Source organism: Cricetulus griseus, chromosome 4 (assembly GCF_003668045.3).
Source record: "Cricetulus griseus strain 17A/GY chromosome 4, alternate assembly CriGri-PICRH-1.0, whole genome shotgun sequence".
Classification (NCBI taxonomy): Eukaryota; Metazoa; Chordata; class Mammalia; order Rodentia; family Cricetidae; genus Cricetulus; species Cricetulus griseus.
The window spans coordinates 210,997,221-211,021,472 of record NC_048597.1 but is presented as its reverse complement, the minus strand read 5'-3'; the positions used below and the strand labels follow the sequence as shown (position 1 = coordinate 211,021,472).

The 24,252-nt window shown below is 46.8% G+C and overlaps 1 long non-coding RNA gene across 2 annotated transcripts in view; it reads left to right on the top strand.

Moving 5' to 3' along the window:
- The first annotated feature begins 5,421 nt into the window (after positions 1-5,421).
- The window catches only part of LOC118238710, a 30,411-nt gene continuing 11,580 nt past the window's right edge, over positions 5,422-24,252 (top strand). Inside the window, exon 1 of one of the 2 annotated variants that reach the window (XR_004769748.1) lies at positions 5,422-5,585. This is a non-coding gene — a long non-coding RNA (uncharacterized LOC118238710). Of the gene's footprint in view, positions 5,709-24,252 lie in introns of both variants that reach the window. The other variant, XR_004769747.1, reaches the window with a different exon arrangement.

Sequence of the window (24,252 nt, the reverse complement as noted above, 5' to 3'; positions counted from 1 at the left end):
CTTTTTTTAATCCCTTTATTTATTTATTATTTATTTACATTTTTAAAAGTGTGTTGTGGAGGGGAGCGCTCATATGTGTGCTCATGTATGGAAGTCAAAAGATGACTTCAAAGTGTGGGATTTCTCCTTCCACTATGTGGTTCCTGGGATCACATTCAAGCCGCCAGGCTAGGTTTGCGGAACGTAGGGATTTCCTCTCTCCAGATCCCCAGATCTCTTAGCTTCCTTTTCTAGTAAACAAGTGTTGCGTTTTCACACCATCTCCTTATCTCGGGGCAGTTTCCTCAGTCCTCAGGGGGGATAGTTTTGTCCTCAAGTGTTTGTTAAATTATCACACTTTTTTTCTTTTTTTGGGTGTGTGCGCGGGGGTGTGGTGGTGTTCAAGACGGGGGTTTCTTTGTGTAGCACTGGCGGGCTGTCCTGGAACTTGCTCTGTAGACCAGGCCGACCTAGAACTCACAGAGATCCACTCACAGGTGGATACCTGCCGCTGCCTCGGAGCGCTGGGATTAAAGGTGTGCACCAGCACCGCCTGGCCAAATTACCCCACTTTTTTTTTTTTTTTTCACATAAATATGTGTCAGATCTTAGTGGAGTCAACTAGTTCATTATGGTTGTGTTTACTTGAACTTTTCCTGGAGTTAATGGTGTTTAACATCTAGTAAAAAAGAAATTGGAAACACCTTTGAGCCTGTGAGGGCAGTCGTCTGTGGATTTACTGCTTTCTTTGTGTCTCCTTCCTAAAAGGACAGAACCAAGAGAGACAGACCTCTGGTCAGGAATAGAAGCAAGGCAGGGGAAGTTAACCTGAAAAGGAAAATCATCCTTTTCAAGGAGATGAACTTCAGAAATCAGTTGGCTTCAGGGTATTTTTATGGAAACCAATTTTCCACTCCAGCCCACTCCCAAGCTGAACGGCTGCATCAGGCTTTTCCAAGAATATTGTCATGGTACGTGTAGCGTGGTTGTCTTCCATGCTAGCAAGAGTGTGGGCACCAGGCCCATCCTTTCTCCTTCACCAAACCTAGGCGAGGCCCCAAGTCTATGGGCCTGTGACAGGTTTAAGGGCTTTCTAGACAACAGCATTGGCTGCTGGTGGCGGATACCTGCAATCCAGCGTTTGGGAAGCATTTCAAGTCTTTGCCACCAGAGGCCGCTGTTTCTCCATGCTCAGGACAGGAACACAGCCACTGTGCTTTCAGAAATGCATTTTGAGAACAGCCTATAAGTCCAAAAGGAGTTTCCCAAATTCAGACTCCCCACCTTCCCTTCCCCAAGTCTTGGACCTACCCGACACAGGGTATTGCAGGATATTGGGAGTGTGGCTTCGAAGGTTCAGAAGTAGAAGTATGAACTGGAATGTTTTTTCCTAGAATTTCTTTCTATGGTATGGGCCTGCTCACTTGTTTTTTTTGGGGGGGGACTCCCTTCCTGAAAAAGGCTGGCTTTCAGAGATATGGGTCCTGAGCTGGGAAGATTCCAGTCAGGAAAATGGTCTCCAAACTGGGGGTATATGTAATATGACCTGTTAAGGGTAAGAGAAAGAACATTTATAACATTTATTTATGTACTTATATATTTTAAAAATAGAAGTGTTAGAGACTCTGTCTCAAAATACCAAAAAAAAAAAAAAAAAAACCAAAAAACAAACAAACAAAAACCTTTGCTGTTCAGATTGGTGCCTTTATGAGGTCGTGTGTCACGTGATAGCTAGCTGGGAGGAAGCAGAGCCACCACGTCACTGGGACCAGGACTCTGTATCATGTACACCATTTCTACTTACTGGTGAGACTGGGTGTCACAAAATAAAGGAGTCCTCGAAGAGAAGGAATGAAGAGCTAAAGCAAAACCGGGCAGTGGTGGCAAACGCCGTTAATCCCAGCACTCGGGAGGCAGAGGCAGATCTCTGTGAGTTCAAGACCAGCCTGGTCTACAAGAGCTAGTTCCAGGACAGCCTCCAAAGCCACACAGAGAATCCCTGTCTCAAAAAGCCGCCCACCCCCAAAAAAACAGCTAAAGCAAACAGCCGGTACCTGATATGAACTGGGAAAAATGCCTAAGTTGTCACTTCCATGCCTGTCTGAACTCTTAGCTGCGTTACAGCATTAAACCAGTGACAGCTCTGACAAGGTGTGACTTCCAAGTTCGAACCCATCAAACCTTTTGAAATGATATCATTTATGGCGAGGCTTGAGGTAATGTCAAAGGCCTTGATGCTAACAACAGCTAGTGACAGCAGTGCTCGCTCGTGGCATATAGGAGTGTGAGCAAAATCATGCTGAAGCCGAGGAAGTGTGTGCCACAGTCAAGGAGGCAGCGATCTTACCTTAGCAACTCCTCCAGTTTGTTTGGGGCCAAGCACCTGGGCAACTGGATTCTGTGAAAACTGTTGCTAGCCAGGCCTCCAGTGGTGGACACTAGAATCATGACCCATAGGAACTTTGGTTCTAAAGATGGCTAAAGCTCTTAACATCAGGGTTTTGTTTTGTTTTGTTTTGTTTTTCTGTCTTTGTTCTGCCTCATGAGTGTTTGGTACCTGGTACAGAAAGAAAGGAAATATGGGAAAAGGATGGTGTTGGCCCCTCCGTGTGGTACCCTGTATTGTTCACTGGCATAACTCTGCCTGCTATGTGGGGCTTTTCTGGCTCTACTTCGGTTTACTGTGTATTTTCCCTCCTTGGAAAATAGAAGGGCTTTCCTTGAAACTGCATTCCACTGTGGAATTATTTTTTTAGGGACAAAGGATTAAAGAAGTAATCTAGTGGGATTTATCCAAATCTTGACAGAGGAGAAGTCCATACTCAATGGATTTACTGAGAAGAAAAGCAAAGCCACTTTTAGCATTTTTGTCTAAGTCCTGTATCCAGGTCCCTTGGGATGAGTTTCAAATGTGCAGACCTGGACCCTACAGAGACCTCCTGACTAGGAATCTCTGAGTGGGACCAGGAGGCGTATTGACAAGCCTGCCTCCCAAATCCAAACTAATGATTGGGGAAACACTATAAGATAAATTTGAAAACTTTGCAGAGGTTGGGGTGGAGTGTACTTGCCTAGCATGCAGGCAGGTCTAGACTGCATCCCTAGCATTAACTAGTGTAAGGGTGTGTGTCTGTGATTCCAGCCCTTCGGAAGTAAAGGAACCAGAACCAGGAGCTAAAGGCTCTATCCAAAATATATAAAAGAAATGAAAGACTGCTGAGGTGGCTCCGTGGTTAAAGGCACTTGTCACCAAGCCTGATGACTTGAGTTTGATCCTTGGAGCTCATATGATAGAAGAGAACCAACTCCCTAAAGCTGCCCTTTGACCTCCACTCAATACTGAGTCTCTCTCTCTCTCTCACACTCACTCACACACACACACACACACACACACACACACACTAAAGTCAATAAATGTAAAAGAAACAAAGAGGATCCTGGCAGTGGCAGCACACACCTTTAATCCCAACACTCAGGAGGCAAAAGCAGGTGGATCTCTGTGAGTTCGAGACCAGCCTGGTCTACAGAGAAAGTTCCAGGGCAGGCTCCAAAAAGCTACACAAAGGAACCCTATCTCAAAAAAAAAAAAAAAAAAAAAAAAAAGGAAGGAAGGAAGGAAGGAAGGAAGGAAGGAAGGAAGGAAAGAAAGAAAAAAGAGAGGACTGCTGGAGAGATGGCTCAGAGGTTAAGCTCACTGGCTAGTCTTCCAGAGGTCCTGAGGTCCATTCCCAGCAACCACATGGTGACTCACAACCATCTGTGATGAGATCTGGTGCCCTCCTCTGGCCTTCAGGGATATGTGCAGGCAGGGGTCTACTCATTGTGCCCAGGGCCACCAAGGAACAGGGCCAACTACATCTCCTTTCCCTACCACCTTACTGAAGTCTCGAAAAAGTCATTCTGTGGGCACTGAGTAACTGGGCCAAGGTGAGGCCCTGCCATTCACTCATCTAGGTCTCTAGCCTTGAAAGTACCTACAGGAAGGTGACGCACTGGGTGATGATTCCTCTGGAGAGGAGGCAGGGGTGGGGTATGGGAGGCAGGGACCAGGATATTAGAAAAGGTCGAGGCTGCAAACATTAAAGTGGAGTGATCGATGGGAGTCACAGTGTCTGGAATCTAGAAGTTTCAGGCAAAAGGAAGGTAATGATCCATGCTCCAATCCAAACTGCGGACAGAGGAGAGCCCAAGGGCGCCGCCGTGCCAGCCCCGGCCGCCAGGGGGCGTCCTACAGACTGGGGCTGCACTGGCCTGCTGGGCCGAGGGGAGGCGGGGCCGGAGCCTGGGCTGCGATCTGGCCGCTGCCGGAGGAATGCGGCCTTTGGCTGGTCCCAGCATTCCGGCTGGAGCAGGAATGTGAACAGGGTGTTCACTGTGCGCCCTGGATGCACAAGCTGGTCCTCCTCCCTCCGTTGATCACCAGGCAGGACCTGGTCAGCCACCACACTGACCCTGCAGAACACAGCGGCCCTGCCCATCCAGGTGGAGGAGGAGGGTCCTGGAGGTGTCAGGGCAGCAGACCCTGCCTGGCCCTGAGGCTCCTGCAGGGAAGTGTTGAAACCAGTTATGGCTTAGGGAAAACCCAAAGCATTATATTTGGACATTTGGGAAAATAGTCATTCCATGGAAGGAGGCATAGGATTTGCCCTTCTGAGCCACCGGCCTCAAGGGACACAGGCTCAGATCCTCAGACTAGCTCACTTTGGGAGGCCTGCTGTGTAAGTCAAAACCCGGGACAGGAAGAGGGAAGGCAGATGACCCAGTGTGGGATTAGATGCTCTCAGACAAGCCAAAGTGACTGAATGCCCAAGAGTTCGGCTTTAATTCGTTCCACAAATACTGACACAGGGGTAAAAACATCTACTGTCCCCCAGGAATTGTGGCATTCTTAGTCTAACACCAGTCTCTCTCTCTCTCTCTCTCTCTCTCTCTCTCTCTCTCTCTCTCTCTCTCTCTCTCTCTCTCTCTGTGTGTGTGTGTGTGTGTGTGTGTGTGTGTGTTCACACAGGACTAGCCCAGACTGGGGGCCAAGATCCAGGAAGGGTCTCCTAGGAGACCCTCGATAGCCACCTGAAAGAACAGTGAGTTAGTGTTTTAGACCAAGGCAATCTTGCTTGTTGGGGGGAAGCATGTGGTCTGAGTGGCCATCAAAAGAGCCTGCCCAGGGGCTGGAGAGATGGCTCAGAGGTTAAGAGCACTGACTGCTCTTCCAGAGGTCCTGAGTTCAATTCCCAGCAACCACATGGTGGCTCACAACCATATGTAATGAGATCTGGTGCCCTCTTCCAGTGTGCAGATATACACGGAAGCAGAATGCTGTATATATAAAATCTTAAAAAAAAAAAAAAAAAAAAAAAAAAAAGCCTGCCCAAATGCCCCGGAAAAGCCAGGCTGGGGTGGGTCTGATCTCTCCGGGGAGGGGGGGGGAGGGAGATCAGGGGAGTGCCTTCTTTGTACCTTCCTGGTTTGGGAAGGAATGTGCAGAATGTGCAGGAAAGGAGACTGGTTCTGGTGTGGCCTGGTTATCACAAATGTCCTAGAAGACCCATTGGGCACCTGGTGTGGCTGATGGCAAGTTCTAGAAAGGAAAAGGGTCTGGCTTGGAGGTACAGTGTGGAGGATGGTTCATGGGGACAGGATGCATGAGGCAATGTGCATTGGGGCTGGAGGAGGGCAGTATTCCAGGAAAGGAGTGGGCAGGAAGAAGGGGCAGGAGGCAGTGCTGGAAGGTAAGGACAGAGGAAGCCAATGAGATCAGTGATCTCAGAGAACTGGCTTCAAGGTGGGGCCACAACTCCAAACGCACTCTTCCATCTCTACCTGGTGGGAAGGACCTGAACTACAGGGTCCCCAGGGGATTGGGGCTTTTGCGTGTCACAGATGTAACCGAGTGATCTAAAGGCAATGTTTACATCCGACATTCCTTGTGGGACCTCCTCCCAGGAATGCCTGGAGACCTAAAATCCTATGTCCAGAGGAAAAGTTGAAGGCCTTGGAAAGGCGCCTCCAGCATTGTTCCTCTGCAAACACAGGAAGATGGGTTTCCTCTGGTTTTGTGATGCTCTCATCTGACCCCTCCCCCAGCCTCGGGGGGCGCTGCACAGAGGAGTAGGTGGTCATGGAAAATAAACACCCACCTCTGCTCTGCTGACTTATTTCATGTTCTTAGAATTTCCTCTCTTGGAGTCTGGCGTTGTTATTTTAAAATTCCACATGTCAGTGGGTTGGGGATGGGAAAATCCCTTACTGTTGTGGCTGTGAGGAGGCAGGCCCTCCACCTTGGGAGCTCAGGATTGATGCCCAGGAAGAGAAGTGGCCTGGCTAACAGACCCCAGTCTCCAAGTGAGCTCCTGAGTCATCCTCTTGGGAAGGACCTCAGGCTGGGTGTGTGTACCTTTGCATGAGTGTGTGCCAGTCCCACAGAGGGGACGTGGCAGGGTTTTAGTGCCAACTGTCTGGGCCCCATCCAGACTAGAGCAGTAGTGATGGCTCCATTTGGGGGAACGGAGGAAACACACAAAAGGTCTTCTAGAGGATGCTTAAATTGAGCAGACACCCCTGGCCTGCTATAGAAGCTGTAGGACCCAGGCTATGGCCTTTTCTGGATTGTCCACTCTGGTTTCTGCTTCTCTTCCTTCTCTCCTGATCCCTGGTCACTCCTCATGTGCTCTGTGCAAAGATCCGCCTACATGAGGATTCATGGAGTGTCCGAGACCTTCCTTGACCAGTTCTTCCATTGGCTGACTCCATGAACACTCTGGAGTGCCCATGAGGCGTCAAGTAGAATGCTGGATGCTGGGAGCACACAGCCAAAATGCGCAGATTGAAAACAAGCTGGTCATCCCAACAGTGAGTGGTGCAACCTCTAGAATGTAGATCTGGTGGAAGCCAGACCTTCTTAGTGTCTTTCCTTCGTGACCCCTGCCCTCCATTGGATCACCCCTTCCCCCAGGCCTTTACTAGGCAGGTAGGAGTGCCCCTTGTCTGGGCCCTTTTTGAAGGACAGGTGGGCTTCTGAGTGATTAGAGATGGAGGAAGTCTGGATAGAAAGTATTTCTTTTTTGTTTCTGTTTTCTCGAGACAGTGTTTCTCTGTGGCACCCTGGCTGTCCTAGAACTCACTATGTAGACCAGGCTGCCTCTGTCTCCCAAGTTCTGAGACTAAAGGTGTGCACCACACCACCAAACTAGAAAGTATTTCTAACATTGTGTTTTTCTCTCTGGCACAGACATGCCTCTCAGATTAGTATGAAGCATAACAATTCCTTCAAGCCTCCATCCACGGAGACAGGACCAAGTGCACAGAGAAGCAGAGCTATCAAAAACAAACAAACAAAAACCTTCATATTCAAAGTAGTTTATTTGTTCATTTCATTTTGAGAAAGGGTCTCATGTAGCCCAGGCTGACCTTAAACTTAAGAGTCTCCAGCCTTAGTCTCCTGAGGGCTGCGATTACAGGCATGAGCCACCACACCCATCATATGCAGTGCTGGGGATTAAACTCAGGGCATCTTATACATTAGACAAGCATTCTACCAACTGAATTACATCCCTAGTCTTGACAAACATTTTATCGTCTCATGTTTAAAAATAAAAATCCACCCAGGGAAATCCAGGTGGAGTGGCGCAGGGTAAGATCCTATCTCAAACAAACAAATTTGCTGATGGTAAACAAAATATCAAAATTTTAGCCAGGCAGAGGTGGCACACACCTTTAGTCCCAGCAGAGACAGGTGGATCCCTGAATTTGAGGCCAGCTGGTCTACAGAGTGAGTTCCAGGACATCCAGAGCTACACAAAGAAACCCTGTCTTAAAAAACAAAACAAATAAACAAAAACAAATAAAAATTTCTTATCAACACGGGCTTAGTAACAAGCTGGGCTGTATTAGGAACAGAAGGAAAGAAAACGTCAGTGATGATTTTGAATTCAAGACTGAATGAAGCTCTGACTGGACACATGAGCGCTTCGGATCAGCTCATGGTGGGCTGTTGAGTCCAGCTGTGCTCCTGGGAGAAGTAAACCCAGGGGTACAGGGAAGTCTGTAAGAGGGTGTGTCCAAACAGCTCTTTTCTCTGAATTTGTGTGTTTTTTCTGCCTTTTCTCTGTTGCCTGTGTTTCCTGGGAATTTTGACAATGAATGTCTATTATTATTTTGTTTTATTTTACTTTTGAGGAAAGGTCTCCCAAGGAACCCCAGGCTAGCCCAGAATTCACTCTGTAGATCAGGTTGTCTCAAACTCATGGCAGTCCTCCTGTCCTAGGCTTCCTTGAGCCACATGACGCTCTTTGTTATCACGTTCATCCTCCCTCCCTCCCTCCCTCCCTCCCTCCCTCCCTCCCTCCCTCCCTTCCTTCCTTCTTCTTCCTCGAGACAAAGATCCAGCACTCAAGAGGCAGAGGCAGGCAGATCTCTGAGTTTGAGGCCAACCTGTTCTACAGAGCAAGTTGCAGAGAAAAAATCCTGTCTCAAAAAAAAAAAAAAAAAAAAAAAAAAAAAAACGAGGCAGGGGATGGGGTGGGTGGGGGGTGTGACACTGTAGCCAGGCATTCTGCTTTTCAGAACAGAACTACTTTAGACTTGTTCAGACCTGAGACTGAAGCCTGAGACCTGATCAGACACCTCAAGTCTCCACACTAGGGACAGGATCACAAACCACTGTTACTTTGTTACTGGCAGAGCAGATGCTCAGTGCAGCTGGAGGACTCAAAGAAGAGGCCCCATTGGGGGACATGGTAGAGCTGGGCCTGGAATGCAGGCCTGCCCTGAGGTTCCAAATGCTGCACAAACAGACAGGCACACAGTGTGCCTTGCATCTGGTGGAAGCCATGCAAGTCTCAGGTCCTTTCCTTCGTGGCCCCTCCCTGCCCTCCATTGAACCATCCCTTCCCTGGATGCCTTTTACCACCAAGCAGACCTTAGGCAGATGTACCCCGCCCTGATCTGGGTTCTTGTGGGTGGCTAGGAAGGGACGTAGTGTAGTTAGAAAGTATTTCCAATGTTGTTGTTTTTTCTTCTGGCATAGACACGCCCACCAGATTGGCATGAATCACAGTAATTCCCTAAAGTGTCCATCTGCCTGGAAATGCCTAGTGGTATTTCCCACAGTCCAGAACCATCAACCCTGCAAGGCAGTAGGCTTAGCTATCCCTAGCCACAAACCTCTCAACCTAGGGAGGTCACAGAGAGAACAGCCAGAGGCAGAGGCATCACCTTTGGAAACTGCAACCATTTGGAGATTTTGACCACGTGGTCTCTGAGCTGAGGTCCTTCCCCAGTGGGTGCTCTGTGCTGGCAGAGGAGAGGTTCTGTTCTAAGAGGTGGGTTGTGAGACAAGGCTCACCCCAGTAGTATGTGCTTTTTCCTATCTCCTGGTCATCAAGAGGTAAGGATGTCCTTGGCTCTGATTGTGAGCCATGACACGTGACAACATTGCAACTAGTAACTAAGGCTCTGTTAGGACTGTTATGCAGAAGGTTCTGGAGGGATGCCTTTAAAGGAAGATACAGTCCTTTTCTTGACCCTTTCTGTCTCTTGCTGCCATTGATGCAGTTGTGATAGCTAGCGTTCTAGGAACCTTCTTGGATTGGACTGTGAAGACAGGGTAGGGAGAAGCCTTGACAAATACTGGCACTTTCAAAAAACAAACAAAAAAGGAATAAAAATTTAACTGCATCAAAACTTGAACTCTTCATTTGAAAAGATAACACAAAGGCAACAAACGAAGGGATTTAGAAAGTATTTGCAAATCAGAGAACAAAAGCCCCCCAAACATCTAAAAGTAGATGAATATGTAAGCATGAGTATCTAAAAGTTGGAAGAAATAAATGGCTCAGTAGAAATATTGGCAACTGATACAAGAGCCATACAGAGAGCCAAAAATTATGAGAAACTACTGGTACTAGTGTGGTTAAGACAACATGGGGTGGGGTGGGAATGCTGGGCACAGAGAGTCTTACACCTATACTCCTGGCTCATCGTAAACTCAGCCAGGAGCACCAGGTTCCCTCTCAGCTATGGAGCAAGGTCGAGAACTGTGTCAACATTGTACAACAATATAAATAAATAGAACAAAAACAATAACAATTAGGGCCAGCAAGATGGCTCAGCAGGTGAAGGTACTTGCTACCAAGCCTGAGATCAGAGTTCAATCCCAGAGACCCACACAAAGGGAGGAGAGAACTGACTCAGAGCCTTCCACAGGCATGCCTCAGCAAGCACATACCAGGCACATTGTACACATGAACACGAAACAAAAATGCAGTAATTTTTTAAATAAAGAAATCTAGGGGCTGGAGAGATGGCTCGGGGGTTAAGAGCACTGGCTGTTCTTTCAGAGGTCCTGAGTTCAATTCCCAGCAACCACATGGTGGCTCACAACCATCTGAATTGAGATCTGGTGTTCTCTTCTGCCATGCAGGCATATATGGAGGCAGAATGTTATATCCATAATAAATAAATAAATCTTAAAAAAAAGAAAAAAGAAATCTAACACTTATTGCTATCACTACTAGTGCACCTACAGATAAAAGAGTGTTCAGACACAATGTTCATGGAAATGTACATTTGTAGACCCTTCAAAAGCCACGCAGGAGCTGGAGAGATGGCTCAGTGCTTAAGGGCACATACTTCTCTTGTAAAGGACCTGAGTTCAGTTCCAAACACAACTCAAGGCTGTTTGCGGATCCAGTTCTGGGGATCCAGTGCCACCTTCTGGCCTCCTCAGGTATTGCACTCAAGTGCACATAACCCCTACACACACACACACACACACACACACACACACACACACACACACACACTTAAAATAAATCTTTAAAACTAATAGTTTATTTAAATACTGTGTAATACTCTTTGAGAAAAGAGAATCGGCCGGGTGTTGGTGGCACACGCCTTTAATCCCAGCACTCGAGAGGCAGAGGCAGGAGGATCTCTGAGTTCGAGACCAGCCTGGTCTACAACAGCTACTTCCAGACAGCCTCCAAAGCCACAGAGAAACCCTGTTGAGAGAGAGAGAGAGAGAGAGAGAGAGAGAGAGAGAGAGAGAGAGAGAGAGAGAGAGAGAGAGAGAGAGAGAACAAAAATCCATCACTAGCTTAATTATTTCGCTGGGCTTTAAAATTTCTTATCTATGTGTGTGGATGTTTTGCCTGCATATACATTTATGTACCACATGTGTGCCTGGTGTCCATGGAGGCCAGAAGAGGGCATCAGATCTATAACTGGAGTTACAGATGGTTGTGAACTGGTATATAGGTGTTGGGACTCAAACCCAGGTCCTCTGGAAAATCAGCCTGTACTCTTAACTGCTGAGCCATCTCTGCAGCCCCTCTTTCATTCTTTTTAATGAAGCTGGCAGTTTCTTCTTCTGGAAATACCTGTTTTCTGTGTGTGCATTTGTACAGGAGCTCATGGAGGTCAGAAGAGGTGTCAGAACCCCTGGAATTTGAGTTAGATGGTTGTGAACCACCACGTGGGTGTAGGGAACCGAACCTTGCCCTCCAAAAGTAGGAAATAAGTACACGGAACCACTGCACCTTCTTTCTTCTTCATTTTCCTCTTCTCCTCCTCCTTTTTCTTCTCCTTGAAACAGGGCTTCACTGTGTAACTCTTTTTTACTGTCCTGGACCTCCCTCAGTAGACCAGGCTGGCCTTGAACTCAGAGATTCTCCAGCATTTGCCTCCTGAGTGCTGTGAGCCACCATGCTGGGTCTGCATATCATTCTTTGTTTGTTTTTTGTTTTTCAAGACAGGGCTTCTCTGTGTAGCCCTGGCTATACTTTAACTGGCTTTGTAGACCAGGTTGGCCTCAAACTCAGAGATCTATCTGCCTACCTCTGCCGCCAAGTGCTGGGACTGAAATCATGCACCACTCTGCCCAGCTGAATATCATTCTTAAACATGGATGCATGGTAATTTATTTGACCATAGCTTATGAATGGACATTGCTTTGTTTCCATTTTTGGACACTGTGAACAATGCTGCAACAATACTCCATTCCCTATCAATATTGACACACTACTATAGTTACAGTTATTGTAATATTGTAAAACATTGATTTAAAAACATGTTTGTATACTTTATGTCTATATATGTGTATATATATTTTATTGGTTTGGGTTCTCCAAGGATCAGTCTCCGAATTGGTATTGGAGCTGCAAGAGATTTATTGATGAAACTTTCTGTGAATGAGTAATGGGCAGGCTCATTCTTGAGTTTGTGACATATTTAGACATGTAACTGTGTATATTACTTATATATAAATGTGTGTGTGTGTATATATACATGTGATTATGTAGGTGCAAACAGTTTTGTGTCGACATGGAATATGCATGTGTGTATATAAATATGTGCATAGATTTGCATATATAGTCATATTTGCATCCAGAGATGTAGAGAAAAATATGGAAGGGTACACATGTACTTTACAAGGATCCCTACAGAAAGACCGTACAGAAATGCCATAAATCCCAGGCCGTCACATTCAGCTCCCATCTGAATCATCTTGGCTTTAATATAATGAATTCCTTCCACTATTTGCTGTGACCATGCCTGTGATCTCAGCTACCCAGGAGGCTGAGGCAGGAGGATGATTTGAACCCAGGGATTCAGGGTCAGCCTGATCAAATTAGCAAGACCATTTCTTTAAAAATAAAGGAGCTGGAGAGGCAGCTCAGAGGTTAAAAGCACGTGCTTTTCTTGCAGAGGACCCAGGTTCGGTTCCCAGCACCCATAAGGAGGCCTTTTCCAGGACGGAACGTTGCCTCTCCACCTCTTGTTAGGGACTTGCCCCACACTGCTGGGTGCTTTAAAGGCTTTTCGCATGTCCTTTGGTTCTGGGACCCAGTGCTCTTACCCTGGGTCTCTCCTGGGGAAATGTGATGAGATGGTGTCACGTGGGCTGATTTTCGGTCCTCGGTGGGAAAAAGTGTAGAGGAGGAAGCTGATGGGGGGGGCTGAGTCACCCTCATTATCTGCACTTTTCTAGGGAGGCGACCACATTGCGGTGCCCAGGACAGCACTGTGACTCAGAGGTGAGGCTCGCGTCCCACCTGGCCCCACCCTCGAGCCCTACTTCCCAAGTCCAAGTTCCCAGGCAGCCTACCACGCCCAGCACGGGCAGAGGGCGGGACCTTAGCCGCCTGCACGGAGGGTTTAAATCTGATTTCTTTCTTTTTGAAGATATCCATACACTCTTTAAAACTGTAGGTTGAAATACTTGTGAAAAATTTCCCTCATGATCCACAACCACTCTGCTCCTTCACGGAGGCAACCTGGGCTAGTGTTCTGAGTCCTTGCAGGGCTATTTTAATACTGGGGGGGGGGGGAGATAAATCAGGTTATAGGTCCATAATCCTTTATCTGGAGAACGAAAGAGCAGTGTGGTTTAGAATTTGGAATCCAAGGAATGAAGGAAGGCAGATTGTGGATTGTGCGGCGGCACTCTGTGGTGACACACTTATCTTTCCGTACCAATAAGATAAATCAATAATCAGCCTTCAGTCGATTTAGTTTTTGCTACAAAACATGCTTGTGCCATCTTTTTTAAATCAGAGGTTTCTGAATTTTGCAATTACAGATAAGAGACTGTTGTGTACTTGGGTCTGTGTATTATCCTGCTTTTTGTGTATTATTGTGATGTTATCTTTCTGGTGCCAGGGATTAAACCCAGGGCCTTGCGCATGCTAAGCAAATGCCCTACCCCTGTGCTGCATTTGCAGCCCTCTTATGTTTTGAGACTGGGTCTCATGCAGCTCAGCCGGGCCTTGAACTCCTGCTCCTAAACTCTGAGATTAAGGCATGTGCCACCATTGCCCCCACCCCAACCCCAATCCCCGTCTCCCCTGCCTCCCTACAGATACCTAAGGCAGCATGCTGTGCTTGCTGAACAGAAATTTTAAAAAATCCATTCATCATTTCTTATGTATCTATAGAGAATGTTTTACACACACCAGAATTAATTTAGCTGTTTGTGGTCATTTGGATTGGTTCCAGTTTTCTGCCCAGTTGCCTCAGTGCTTCAGTGAATTACACAGGCCCGCTCAGCACATGTGCAAGGGTGTCTGTAGGGTAGATTCCTAGCAGGAGAATTGCCAGGGCAATTAATAGTAAGGCTCATTAACATTTGCATAGTATTTTCTGAGAGCTGGGATTTGCTGTCAGTACTTTACAGTGATTAATGCATCATAATGCTTAAAACCAGCTTGAGGGCCAGGTATGTTAACTCATACCATTTTGCTGATGAGAAGAGTCCAGGCACAGGGAAGAGAATTGATTGCCATAGCTGGGACTCAAACCAAGGTGTCTGACTCCGACTCGCATTCCTAATTATCACATTCTTCTGCCTTTTGAAGACCGTGGGAATTTGAAACATAGGGAAAGGTTGCCAAATCATCTTCCACACAGACAGCTTTGGCAAGTCACCTCCCGTCCCCGCTCCCCCTCCACACACACACACAAACACACACCCGCCCAGCCCATGAGCTGTTGTCTCCCTGGCGATGCTGAGCCAAATCAAACTTTTTGATCTTTGCCAATCTGATAGGTGATGACCGTATCTTGGGGGAGCTTTGACTTGGATTTCTTCTGCTGTGAGCTGGATTGAGCATCTTGTCATCTGACAGTCAGCTCTTCCTTTCTTCTAAGCCACGTTTGCTCATTTGCCTTAGACATTTTTTTCAATACTCCCATCAAGATTGCTTGAAATGTCACAGCCAGGAAATACTGAGCATCCAGAGTGTAAATGGAGGTATGAGGTAGCTTATACACTCACACTTTAGGAAGCCTAAGAGGCCATGCCATGTGCCTGCCCCAAAGAGAACCAGTGGCTCCACAGGACAGGAAAATGCCTGCCTGCCTACTGATGGCTATGCTGGTCATAGGGCTGGGTCCTAAGTGACAGTAGACCCCAGAGAACTGCGCTCCCTGCAGCTGTGTGGTCAGCAGGACTTCCACCAGGAGAGGGGGGGGGTTGCAATGGGTTTAAAGGACAATAGGCGGCTACAGAGACTTGAGAAGGAAACAGTCACTCCATTGGAGAGAAAGGTAGCTGATGAATCATTCAGAAGGAGTTCTACTTATTTTGTGTGACAAACCCAGAGCACTGATCTCTGGCCTAGATGAATATTGTAATTACCAGGATGTTAAAAAAAAAAATTCACTGATCCATCTGGGAGGAGTTGGGCTAAATTGGTTGTGGTGCACCATGGATCCTGCCATCTTTAAAAGCTTCCCAGGTGGTAGGGCTCAGAACCTCTGCTTGACAGAAAGTTCAAACACTAGAGAGGCCCTGTCTCCCTTCTTCAGCCCTGTAGCACTCACACCTGCTGGGCTCCCACACTTCTGAGACATGCCTCCCATTCCTCCTCCTGGGCTACAGCAGCCCCAGGGGCGGAGCCAGGACCTCTCATCCCATTCACACACCTGGCCTTACATTCCGGAGAGCGTTTCTCTGCCTGGTTCACATTCAGACAGACATGGAACAGTAAGCTGCTTTGCCGTACTTCTGCCCTTGGCTCCTCCCTCAGACAGATTTCACAAAGCTCTGAGGAAGCAGTAGGCCTCTGTGGCATGGCATGTCTAACTTCCTGTAGGTGCTCAGCCACCCATGCCAGCCAGTTGGGGGACCTGTGCAAAGGCCACAGAGGCAGTAGTACCAGGAAGGAATTCTTCTCCCTTTGCATTTCCTGGCATTGCCTTCTGAGGCTGCCTGGACTACTAAGTGGTCTCAGGAATGCTGCTTTCTCAGTTCAGGGAATTCAATAGGCGTGTTTTTTGGCCAGCAGCCGCTGTGGCCAGCAGGGAACACTGCACCAGTGACAGGTTTGACCTTACCCTTCCTCTTCAGCAGGGTGGCTGGTCATGGAATCAGCTGCTGAGACAAGAACATAGGATTTAGAATTTTCTGATGAGAATGACAGCTCTAGCTGGGGTTTCCTGTCAAGATAAGAAATAAAACATTTTGAGACTACGACCTTTTTACTTGGTTATTTATTTTTTCTTAAAGGCTGTTTAGGCTGCCCGTGTCCCAGTAAATAGTAACTCCACAATCATGAGCATAGGGGCAACACTAATTGGATTCAGTGGGTTATTAAAAAAAAAAAGATTTGACGTTGGGAAGGAGGTGTGTGGGGGAGTTGGAGTGAGAGGTGGGCATAAGAAGATAAATTATATACCTGTATAAACTGCCAATGAATAAAAATATGTTATTGATGCTGTTTTAAAATGATGTGCATTCTCAATTAAAAGAAAAATGTTGCCAGGTGGTGGTGGTGCACATCTTTTATCCCGGAACTCGGAAGGCAGAGGCAGCTGGATCTCTCTGTGAGTTCTGGTCTACAGAGCTAGTTCCAGGACAGCCTGGACTGTTACATAAAGAAGCTCTGTCTTGAAAAAATAAATAAAAGAAAGAAAGAAAGAAAAAAACAGAAAAAGAATAAATATCAACAGCAGTATATGGGGAGAAGGGGCACCCAAAACAAAAGCCACGGAAATCCCAGCCAGATATGGGACTGCATGACTGTAATCCTAGCACGTGGGAGATGGAGACTGGGGGTATCAGAAGGTCAGGGTTATTCTTCTCTTCATGGAGAGTTTGAGGCTAGCTTGGGCTACAAGAGGAGAAAAAGGAGAGGAGGAGGAGAAATGCTAATCCATACCCCAGTGGTTATGGGGTCAGCTTTTCTCATTAATTCTTCTTTAATGGTTATGAAACATACTATGCTTGTTTGGGGGTGCTTCTCCAGACAGGGGCTGGATAAGTGGTCCTGGAAAGCACTTAGGCCCGGACTTGCGAAAGTCATGCAATGACTCTCAAAGATAGATAGATCCTTTAGAAACTCCCTACCACCCTGCCTTCTTGCAAAAAATATCTAGTGCTCCCCATCTCAAAACCCATCCAAGGAGGGGGGGCATGCCGAGGCCCTGGCTCATCTTCCTTAGTTCCCCAGAGGCCTCAGAGCAGTCTTCTCTGTTGCTTCACAGCTCTTCAGCTATGCTAAGAATGCAAGCCATTTCCCATGAGGCTGGCAACCATGAAGCAATTCGGAGCCCAACCTCCCCAAATATCTGCTTTGCAAACACATAAAGCAGAGAGGCATCCTGAAAATGTGATCTTCGGCCCATCACCTTAGGCGTTTGTGCCGGTCTGTTTGCCTGCCTGAAGTGCATCTGCTTCCAGAAAACAGAACTTTCTAGAAGGGGCTTTCTCAAGAGAATGGCCATCAAGCTTTAGCTATTTAGGGCTCTTGGCAGGAAGCTTGCTCCCATCCCAGTGCTGAGATCGTGGCTACTTGGGGTGGTTTGGGTGCTCTTTGGTTCTTTGGTCTGGATTCAGGGCCATGTCACATCAGCAAGATACTACCTTAGAGGCTTTCAGTTTTGCGGCCTGAGCAGATGGGAGCAGCCCATGCTGGGACTACAGAGGGAAGGGCAAGGAGAAGCAGAGGATTTCGGGCCTTCCTGGGCACTCTAGAATGCTTCCTTGTGATGCAGCAGGCCCGGTCAGGTCCCAGTGACCTACATAACCTTCCAGACAGGGCAGGTGGGAGTCCTGCTTCCCAGGCCAGGGAAGGCTTGGGTGGAGACAATTTACAATGCTGAGACACTGAATACTCACTGATGGCTGAGTGAATCATACGTCTACAGGATGGATTAGTATGTAAAAGTGATTTTATTCTTATTTTTTTTAATTGAGACAGGGACTCACACTAAAGTCCCAGATGGCCTGGATTTCTTTGTAGGACATGTTTACCGAGGTGAGGACCTGTGGCCAATCCTTCTGCCTCTCTCTCTATCTGGAATGCTGGAATTACAGGCATGTACCACTCCATTCAATCAAAAGTGATGATTAAAAAGACTAACAATATTATAAATGTTTAAGACATAGCTATAAATGAAAAGCAGCAATAAAAATGCATGATATTTTTTGGCACCAGAACAAGAAAAGTGTTAGAAGGAAATTAAAAAAAAAAAAATTGTTGGGCTGAAGGTGTAGTTCAAAGGTAGATAGTTTGTCTAATATACACAAGGCCTTTGGTTCCAACCCCAGGAATGCCCCTCCCACCGATAAAAATTAGCCAGGTGTATGGTCGCACATGTCTGTAATCTCAGTACTTGAGAGGCTGAGACAGGACTACCATGACTTCAGTGCCAGTGGAGGTACAGAGTAAGTGTCAGGTCACTCTGATCTACACAGTAAGACCCTGTCTGCAACAAGGGAAGGGATGCAGCTCAGTTGGAAGAGTACTTGCCAGGGTACATGAGGCCTTGGGTTTGATTCCCAGCAGGGCATAAAACAGGTGTGGTGGTGTATGCCTGGAGTCCCAGCACCTGGGAGATATAGAAGGTGGTGGCGCATGCCTTTAAACCCAGCACTCAGGAGACAGAGGCAGGCAGATCTCTGTGAGTTCGAGACCAGCCTGCTCTACAAGAGCTAGTTCCAGGACAGCCTCCAAAGCCTCAGAGAAAACCTGTCTGGAAACTACCCCCGCCACCCCCCCTTCCCGAAAAAAGAAGAATGCTCAAGGGTTAGTCTAGACTACTTAGTGAAATCAAAGCCATCTGTAGCTCCGTGAGACCCAATCTTAATTACATAAATACATGTATACATAGTAAATAGAGGTTGCTGTATCACCGATGATTAGGGATCTTAAGCTTCTAAAAAAAGGCCTCTGCTTTCAAGTCAGACAGATGTGATTTAATGGCTTAGCTCTTTTTCTTGTAGAAATGACCTTGACAGACACCTTAATCTCATCTGTGCAATGGGTACAGTAATTCCTGCTGTACAAGATTCTCGGAGCCGTCAGTCAGATGATACCTTTTCTCCCTCAGTTTCCTCTCTTCCTTCTCTCCCTTCCTGCCCCTACATAGCTTTCACTAATGAGGGAGGCTTCAGTTGCTCACAAAAGATCCATAACAGACACTTTTGAGTCTGCCACATGGGAGGTGCCTAACCCAGCTTGCACCCCAATATAGCTGGAGCTTGGTGCTTGGGGGAGGAAAGCATAGATGGCTAAAGCCTAGAACAAGGTCAGGGCAGGCTCCTGTTGTCCTTGCCTGCTGAGTACAGCAACTGTGTGTTCTCCAACCTCTAGCAATGTCACCAAGGCCTTGGTAGCTGATTGTGGGGTGTGGCATGGAGGTGGATTGGCTGACCTCCTGTGGCCTGGCCTCAGCACCCTTCTTCACCTTTACAATATTTTGTAGTTGGAAAAAAAAATGTGTATCTAAGCTGGGCTGTGGTGGCACATGCCTTAACCTCATTGTTCCAGAGGCAGAAGTAGGCAGATCTCTGTGTAGTCCCAGTTGTCTTGGAACTCTCTTTGAAGACTATATTGACCTTGAAGTCACAGAGATACACCTGTCTCTGCCTTCTGAGTGCTGGGATTAAAGGTGTGTGCCACCACTGCCCAGCTAAAAATTGTGTATCTTTCTGGTATTTGACATTTGGAAACGCACACATCATGGCCAGACTGAGCTCATGAGCATATATACTGCCTCCCATCATAACAGTGATGGAAACTGTTAAAATCGATTCTCTCAGCAGTTTCCAGTATAGGATACATTGGGGCAGACCATAAGTCCCCACTTCTATTGGACTGAAGTTTGGTAGTATAGACTAGCATCATCCTGACTCAGCTGCCAAGCTCTGTTATCACAGGCCCACAGGCAGATGAATGGATTCCCCAAATATGAATCATGAAAAACTAGAGAGCAAAGATATGATCTTGATGACAAGTAGGCATACACTTTTTCAAAAATGTATTTTTGCAAGGTGGTGGTGATGCACACCTTTAATCTCAGCAGAGGTAGATGGATGAGTTTGAGTGGATCTCTGTGAGTTTGAGGCCAGCTTGGTCTACAGAGCAAGTCCCAGGACAGCCAGGAGTACACAGACAAACTTTGTCTCGAAAAACAAAGCAAAGTATTTTCATAGATAATAGGCAAAGATGGAGTGGTGTCTATATGATGGTGAACCAGATGTGCACAGAGAGAGAAAGAATGCTCAGAATAGTTCAAGAGGTGTCTCCAGCTGCCTTGACTATGACATACCAAACAGGTACATTTGTATTTGCTCTCCTTTCTCTTCCAAAATAAGAGCATCTGAAAAGCTGGCGTTTGCAGCTGGGGAGGAGCAGGGCATTCAGAGAGGCGGGCAGAGAGACCCAGAACCCGCATGGTCTTCAGAATACAAGTAGTCCCATGGGTGTGGAGTGAAGAGGTGGTGTTAGAACACAGAATGGGGTGTTAGAGTAAAAAGGGGGACCAGGGTCAGTATATGAAGTCAAACACTAGAGAGAAAGAAGAGTCCCAGCAAGGCTTCCAGGGCCGCCCAGGATGGACGGACTCAGTTCATCCTAAATCCTGTCATCTTCCCAGTTTGGACTGGACACCCTGGGCTTCCAGCCCAGCTTGCTGGCCAGGCCTAGGAGTCCTCTGTTATGTAGCCATTTTTTCTTTGTCTTTTCTTTTTCTTTTCCATTATTATTATTGATTTTTTTTTCTTTTTTAGACAGAATCTCATTTTGTAGCTCTGGCTGGCCTGGAACTCCACATGTAGACCAGGCTGACCTCCCAGACATCTGCCTCTTAAGTACTGGGATTAAAGTCATGCGCCATCACACCAGGCTCTTTGTCTTTTTGAAGGGCTCCTATTAGACATTCAATAGTTTTCAAGGATACCTTTCCCCTCTGTAATTGTCTTGATTTCTTTGTAAAATGCCAAACCCAGTGTCTTCTCTATTTCGAACGCCACAGTTAATCCCTTGGACCTGAGCCTCCTGTTTCCTTGTCTGCTTCCTTGCCTACAGTGTGCTTTTTTGTTTGTTTGTTTTGTTTTTGTTTTTCGAGACAGGGTTTCTCTGTATAACACTCCTGACTGTCCTGGAACTTACTCTGTAGACCAGGCTGGCCTCAAACTCACTGAGATCCACCTGCCTCTGCCTCTGCCTCTGCCTCTGCCTCTGCCTCTGCCTCTGCCTCTGCCTCTGCCTCTGCCTCTGCCTCTGCCTCTGCCTCTGCCTCCTGAGTGCCGGGATTAAAGGCGAGCACCATCACTGCCCGGCTACATTGTGCCTTTTTAGGAGTAGGTCTAAGCCTACTGATAGAAATACAAAAATTACAATCATTATTTATTATGAACTCTCTGTACACTGTCCATTCAATCCTCACAGCCACCTTTAAAAAGTTTTTTCCTTAAAACCAGCACTCTGGGAGGCAGAGGCTCAGGGCCAGCCTGGTCTACAAAGTGAGTTACAGGACAGCCAGGGCTACACAGAGAAACCCTGTCTCTAAAAAACAAAACAAAACAAACAAACATACAAACAGTCAACATACTCATTCACACAAGAGGAAACTATGGTCCAGAGAGAATAACTTATTTGCCATATTGATTAACTGGGGAGCCAGGATTTGAACTCTGGCTGCCTGACATGGGTACTAGGCCCTTGACTACCCATCACCCCAATACCACTTCCTGCAGTATGGAGCTTCCCACTCCATAGGGTGTACCAGGTAACTCCTGGGTCAGTAGGATTAAAGATTCCTGACCACCAGATATGGCAGTAGGCTTAGGCCTGGCTGCAGAGCCTTGGATTCTGGGCTGCCTTTTCAGGGTCACAAGGGTGGAGAAGCGGGAGGAAGGAGGAAATAGGGTTGAGTCAGATGGCTTGTGGAATCTCTGGCCTTTATTGAATTCTGGGAAGAGGAGGGAAAAAAAATGAGAGTGCTTATTCCAACTATGTAAGATAATCAGGGGCTCTTTACTGTTTACAGGCAAAAAAATCTCAGGCAGCCAGCACCTGCAAGCCAGGGGCCAAGAATCTGCAAGACTCCTCAGCTGTGAGTGGAGCTCCAGGCTTTGGGCTGCAATGAGACTAAGTGAAAGGAGACGGGATAGGGCAGATTGACAGGAGCGGCTTCTGGTTCTTGGTCCTTGTATTTATGGTTCCAACATTTCCTGCAGCATTTGGCCCCTGCCCTGGAATGTGAGCCTGGCTACATATTCTCCTGAGAGGAAGGGGATGTGGCCTGCCTGTCCCCTTCCATCACGTCACAGTCCCTTGCTTCTGCACCCCAGGCTCTATTATCTTTTTCTTTGGGGACACTGGGCTCTCTAGTAGAACCTCATTCCTCAGCAACCCTCTTATTAGGAGAGAGACCCCTCTGGTTCAGAGTTCCACAGACGTACCCAGGGACATGCAAGGCAATCTGCATCTAGAAACCCTAAAATCCCTCCACTCTAGCTCACACAGGTCAGAGCAGATAAATACTAGTATAACATAAGAAACCTGGATAGATGTCCTGGTAGGGTTTGTGGGTAGATGTAGAACAGGAAGCAAAAGCATGGGGCTTCCTGTTCTCTGGAATGTCGTTTGTTTATAATAATAACAAATGTCTGAGGGTAGGGGTACAACTCAGTTGGTAGAGTGCTTGCTTAGGCAGGTGGATCTCTGTGAGACCAAGGCCAGCCTGGTCTATAGAGCAAATTCCAGGACAGCCAGGGCTGTTGCACAGAGAAATTCTGTCTTGAAAAACAAAAACCAAAACAACAAGTAAATAAATAATCACAGCAACAACAATAATAATTCCAAATATCTGGGAGTAGAATAACCAATTGTTTTACTCATGCACTTACATATTTATGGATTCAGCCAACAATCATTTGTTCATTTATTAAATGTGTGCCCTGGGGCTGGTGATGACACCAGGTGCTGAGTATTTAGAAGTGTCTGACAATGTCTACATGGGGTGCTCCTTGCTAGGGAGTGGGTACACATAAGAACTACATACTTGGGCCTGGAGAGAGGCTGAGCAGCTAAGTGTACCTGCTGGTCTTCCAGAGGACCAGGGTTCGGTTCCCAGCACCCACACAGTAGCTAGTAATGATCTGTAACTCCAGGTCCTGGGCTCTCTTCTGGCTTCCTCAGGCACTGCGCTGCATGCATGTGGCACACACACACACACACACACACACACACACACACACATACACACACACAAACACACACTCAGGCAAAACACTCATCACACAAAAGAAAAAGAAAATTCTCAGAAAAAAAGCCACTTACACATGTTCTGTCCCACCCAGGACCTTTCTGCCCTTCAGCTTGAGAATCACAATTGGGGTAAAGTATCATGAGAAACTCCCCAGGCACCTGAAACACAAACCTCTGATCCAGATACAGTTCCCAAACTAGAAGTATGTCTGTCCAGTTGTCCCTACTATGCTATCTCTTTGGGAAACTATACCCATTATCTCTTTGTGTGTTCATTCATTTTCACTGGAACTTTTTGCATTCTGTGTGTGTTTGAAGAGAGGGTGTGTGATGTGTACGTGTGTGTGTGTGTGTGTGTGTGTGTGTGTGTGTGTGTGTGTGTAAGAGTATGTGTAGTATATGTGAGTGTGTATGTGGTGGTATGTATTTATGTGTGTTGTGTAAGTGTGCTGCGTGTGTAGTAGGTGTGTGTATGGTGTGTATGAATGGCTTGTGTGTGTGTGTGTGAGAGAGAGAGAGAGTGTGTGTGTGGTGCGTGTATGAATGTTGTGAGTATGTGTGTGTTGTGATGTGTATGCATGTGTGTGGTATGTATAGTGTATTTATTTGTGTGTGTGCATATATTTATGTATGTGAATGTGTGGTACATTTGTGTGCCTGATGTATTTGTGTGTTACATGTATGTATGTGTATGTTTATGTGTGTGAGTATGAGGTATATTTCTGTGTATATGTGTGTGTATATGTGATGTGTGTATCTGTGTGTATTTTATGTGTATATGTGAATTTATGTGTATATGCATGTGTGTGTGTGTGTGTGTGTATGTGTGTGTGTGTGTGTGTGTGACTGCATTTGCACCCATGTGTATGCTCTTTTACCCTTTGCCCTATTCCATTAAGACTGAACTTGGAGCAAGCCTCTGCAAGCCTCCTGTCTTTGCTCCCCACAGCATTGAAGTTACAGATATGTGAAAGGCCATACCTGCTTTTTACATGATGCTAGAGTCTCAAACTCCCATCTTTCTTCTTGCTCATCAATCTCTCTTACCCACCGAGCATCTCCCAAGCCCCAGAACTTTTGCACTCTTGTCAGACCTTGTGGTAGGCATAGAGCTGCATGCAGACCTCACCTTCCTGGGGCTCTCATGGGAACAAAGGACAATCACGCCACTCTCCTTCCCTGCAATGTTCCCCTAACATTCTCCCACCAGCCTGCTCTCTGCTCTGCTTTAGTTCTTGCCTGTTCCTGAAAGCCTGCACTTTAGCTGCTCCTTCTA